This window comes from Schistocerca americana, unplaced genomic scaffold (assembly GCF_021461395.2).
Source record: "Schistocerca americana isolate TAMUIC-IGC-003095 unplaced genomic scaffold, iqSchAmer2.1 HiC_scaffold_272, whole genome shotgun sequence".
In the NCBI taxonomy this organism is placed as follows: domain Eukaryota; kingdom Metazoa; phylum Arthropoda; class Insecta; order Orthoptera; family Acrididae; genus Schistocerca; species Schistocerca americana.
In genome coordinates, this window is record NW_025725986.1 from 75,001 (window position 1) to 79,919 (window position 4,919).

The 4,919-nt window shown below is 52.2% G+C and overlaps 1 non-coding gene across 1 annotated transcript in view; it reads right to left on the bottom strand.

Annotated features, from left to right (window-relative positions):
- Positions 1-1,356, bottom strand: part of LOC124578125 — a 1,910-nt gene extending 554 nt beyond the window's left edge. The window contains exon 1 of the ribosomal RNA XR_006972669.1: positions 1-1,356. This exon is cut by the window's left edge and continues 554 nt beyond it. This is a non-coding gene — a ribosomal RNA (small subunit ribosomal RNA).
- Positions 1,357-4,919: the final 3,563 nt, after the last annotated feature.

Genomic DNA, 4,919 nt, shown 5'->3' on the forward strand with positions numbered 1-4,919 from the left:
ATCAAGAAAGAGCTATCAATCTGTCAATCCTTCCGGTGTCCGGGCCTGGTGAGGTTTCCCGTGTTGAGTCAAATTAAGCCGCAGGCTCCACTCCTGGTGGTGCCCTTCCGTCAATTCCTTTAAGTTTCAGCTTTGCAACCATACTTCCCCCGGAACCCAAAAGCTTTGGTTTCCCGGAGGCTGCCCGCCGAGTCATCGGAGGAACTGCGGCGGATCGCTGGCTGGCATCGTTTATGGTTAGAACTAGGGCGGTATCTGATCGCCTTCGAACCTCTAACTTTCGTTCTTGATTAATGAAAACATACTTGGCAAATGCTTTCGCTTCTGTTCGTCTTGCGACGATCCAAGAATTTCACCTCTAACGTCGCAATACGAATGCCCCCGCCTGTCCCTATTAATCATTACCTCGGGTTCCGAAAACCAACAAATTAGAACCGAGGTCCTATTCCATTATTCCATGCACACAGTATTCAGGCGGGCTTGCCTGCTTTAAGCACTCTAATTTGTTCAAAGTAAACGTGCCGGCCCACCGAGACACTCACTCAAGAGCACCCTGGTAGGATTGCAACGGGGTCCGCCTCGGGACGCACGAGCACGCACGAGGCGCGTCGCACGCCTTCAGCTCGCCCCACCGGCAGGACGTCCCACGATACATGCCAGTTAAACACCGACGGGCGGTGAACCAACAGCGTGGGACACAAATCCAACTACGAGCTTTTTAACCGCAACAACTTTAATATACGCTATTGGAGCTGGAATTACCGCGGCTGCTGGCACCAGACTTGCCCTCCAATAGATACTCGTTAAAGGATTTAAAGTGTACTCATTCCGATTACGGGGCCTCGGATGAGTCCCGTATCGTTATTTTTCGTCACTACCTCCCCGTGCCGGGAGTGGGTAATTTGCGCGCCTGCTGCCTTCCTTGGATGTGGTAGCCGTTTCTCAGGCTCCCTCTCCGGAATCGAACCCTGATTCCCCGTTACCCGTTACAACCATGGTAGGCGCAGAACCTACCATCGACAGTTGATAAGGCAGACATTTGAAAGATGCGTCGCCGGTACGAGGACCGTGCGATCAGCCCAAAGTTATTCAGAGTCACCAAGGCAAACGGACCGGACGAGCCGACCGATTGGTTTTGATCTAATAAAAGCGTCCCTTCCATCTCTGGTCGGGACTCTGTTTGCATGTATTAGCTCTAGAATTACCACAGTTATCCAAGTAACGTGGGTACGATCTAAGGAACCATAACTGATTTAATGAGCCATTCGCGGTTTCACCTTAATGCGGCTTGTACTGAGACATGCATCGCTTAATCTTTGAGACAAGCATATGACTACTGGCAGGATCAACCAGGGAGCTGCGTCAACTAGAGCTGAGCAGCCGGCCGCCCGGGAGTGTGTCCCGGGGGCCCGCGCGAACACGCAAGCGTCCGCTCAATTATTCTGCAAACAGGAGGAGGCTGAGCTCCCCTGCACCATACACCTCGAAACCCTCTCAGGTCCCGGCGGCGCGCAGCGCCGTCCTAAGTACTTGGTCGGGTTCGAGAGAGGCGCAATCGCCCGGAGTTTGGCGAGTAGACGCTTTAGGTGCGACCACCCGTGCTCCCAACTGAGCTTGCCGCTGCCGACAGAGGCCCGGGAGCGTGCTGTCGTGGCATTGCCGGCGGGAGACAACACGCGCCACCTACGGTGACCGGCAGCTCCAACGCCAGCGCCACAGAAGGACAAAAGCCCCACTTGGGTGCCGAAGCGAACTCTCCCAGCACAGCGCACGCGCCAACACGTCCGCACAGCTGCGATACAAACCACCTGCGAGAACCGCAGAGGCGACCGAGCAGCAGACGGCGTCGCGGCGCCGAGCGCCGGGCGGCGGCGCATCCTCAGCGCACACAGTCCTCAATCGGACCAGCACACTGCAAATGTCCACCGCGCTTCGCACCGGGCCCGCGAGGACCTACTTTGGCCGCACGGCGCCGCGTGCAGGGTGCGCCGGCGCGCAGCTGCGCCGCCTGCCGCCTCCGTCGGCCGGCGCGCCTGCCACTGGCCGCCCCCACCAGCCGGCTGTAGCGCGTGCGCCCACGCACCGCGCGGCCAGCACGCCGGGAGGCCCCCCCTCACCGGCCGGGGACGGTCCCACCCAGCCACCGCCGCGTATCGCTTCACACCCAGATGCCATTCACGTTCGTGGGCATGGTGGGTATCGCTGGAACAACCGGTTGGTAGCTCAACCGATCGTCGCCATCACTGATTCACCTCTAGCGAGAACAACCGCACCACAACGGTTTACCAGTTGTTCATTTGCGTAACGTCACCAGCAAACGTAGGCGTCCATCGCCATTTGCAAATTCAACGATTGTTGCATGCCTGTGTCAGGTGTCACGACACACTATGTCTGCCCACATACACGCAACAACATGTGCACGCTTCGCGAACACGTGGAAGGTGGCCCCCGTACGTATGCGATGTCCATTGCGCGAACGACTGTCAACCGGCCTCTGTCGCATGTCGCAGATGTGGAACGCAGTGCACCATGCTATCACGGTGTGTGAGAAGAGACGACTACGTCTGACAACACGCGCCACTACATCAACAGACGGCTCATGCTGATCGCCATCCAGGGCATACCACACTGCAATCCAGCTCTTATAGGGAGACGACACGTAGCTGAGTGCACAACATTTGGACCGCATGGTTCGCCGTTGTTGGCGCAGTCGTTGTACGGTCACATGTACCACGATGTATCATTCAGTACATGAGGACCAATGTGCAGTACAGTGTGTGATTTGGACGTACAACATCAGCGGACAGTTGACACAGGCCGTACCACAGCGTAGGCTAAGTGCTTCGCCATGCAAATGCCAATGAACAACTGCAAATGCCAATGAACAACTGCAAAGGGCATTGAGCATGTACGTCCTGCTGCCATCCACATTACAGTGTATAGCTGCAAGGTGTTTAACATGAAGCGATACACTGGGGACCGGGCAGTGCGAGTAGCAAACTATATTGCGGGGGTTGCAGTTAGGCAACACTACACTAATTTAACGCGTCGTATGACAATTACAGAGCAGGTTAAGGCCCAACGTGTGTTGGGTTAAGGCCCAACGTGTGTTGGGTTAAGGCCCAACGTGTGTTGGGTTAAGGCCCAACGTGTGTTGGGTTAAGGCCCAACGTGTGTTGGGTTAAGGCCCAACGTGTGTTGGGTTAAGGCCCAACGTGTGTTGGGTTAAGGCCCAACGTGTGTTGGGTTAAGGCCCAACGTGTGTTACGTTACGGCGCAACGTGGGTTACGTTACGGCGCAACGTGGGTTGCGTTACGGCGCAACGTAGGTTACGTTACGGCGCAACGTAGGTTACGTTAAGGCGCAACGTAGGTTACGTTAAGGCGCAACGTAGGTTACGTTAAGGCGCAACGTAGGTTACGTTAAGGCGCAACGTAGGTTACGTTAAGGCGCAACGTAGGTTACATTAAGGCGCAATATAGGTTACATTAAGGCGCAATATAGGTTACATTAAGGCGCAATATAGGTTACATTAAGGCGCAATATAGGTTACGTTAAGGCGCAATATAGGTTAGGTTAAGGCGCAATATAGGTTACGTTAAGGCGCAATATAGGTTACGTTAAGGCGCAATATAGGTTACGTTAAGGCGCAATATAGGTTACGTTAAGGCGCAATATAGGTTACGTTAAGGCGCAATATAGGTTACGTTAAGGCGCAATATAGGTTACGTTAAGGCGCAATATAGGTTACGTTAAGGCGCAATATAGGTTAGGTTAAGGCGCAATATAGGTTAGGTTAAGGCGCAATATAGGTTAGGTTAAGGCGCAATATAGGTTACGTTAAGGCGCAATATAGGTTACGTTAAGGCGCAATATAGGTTACGTTAAGGCGCAATATAGGTTAGGTTAAGGCGCAATATAGGTTAGGTTAAGGCGCAATATAGGTTAGGTTAAGGCGCAATATAGGTTACGTTAAGGCGCAATATAGGTTAGGTTAAGGCGCAATATAGGTTAGGTTAAGGCGCAATATAGGTTAGGTTAAGGCGCAATATAGGTTAGGTTAAGGCGCAATATAGGTTAGGTTAAGGCGCAATATAGGTTAGGTTAAGGCGCAATATAGGTTACGTTAAGGCGCAATATAGGTTACGTTAAGGCGCAATATAGGTTAGGTTAAGGCGCAATATAGGTTACGTTAAGGCGCAATATAGGTTACGTTAAGGCGCAATACAGGTTACGTTAAGGCGCCATACAGGTTAGGTTAAGGCGCCATACAGGTTAGGTTAAGGCGCAATACAGGTTAGGTTAAGGCGCAATACAGGTTAGGTTAAGGCGCAATACAGGTTAGGTTAAGGCGCAATACAGGTTAGGTTAAGGCGCAATACAGGTTAGGTTAAGGCGCAATACAGGTTAGGTTAAGGCGCAATACAGGTTAGGTTAAGGCGCAATACAGGTTAGGTTAAGGCGCAATACAGGTTAGGTTAAGGCGCAATACAGGTTAGGTTAAGGCGCAATACAGGTTAGGTTAAGGCGCAATACAGGTTAGGTTAAGGCGCAATACAGGTTAGGTTAAGGCGCAATACAGGTTAGGTTAAGGCGCAATACAGGTTAGGTTAAGGCGCAATACAGGTTAGGTTAAGGCGCAATACAGGTTAGGTTAAGGCGCAATACAGGTTAGGTTAAGGCGCAATACAGGTTAGGTTAAGGCGCAATACAGGTTAGGTTAAGGCGCAATACAGGTTAGGTTAAGGCGCAATACAGGTTAGGTTAAGGTACGACATAGGTTAGGTTAAGGTACGACATAGGTTAGGTTAAGGTACGACATAGGTTAGGTTACGGTACGACATAGGTTAGGTTACGGTACGACATAGGTTAGGTTACGGTACGACATAGGTTAGGTTACGGTACGACATAGGTTAGG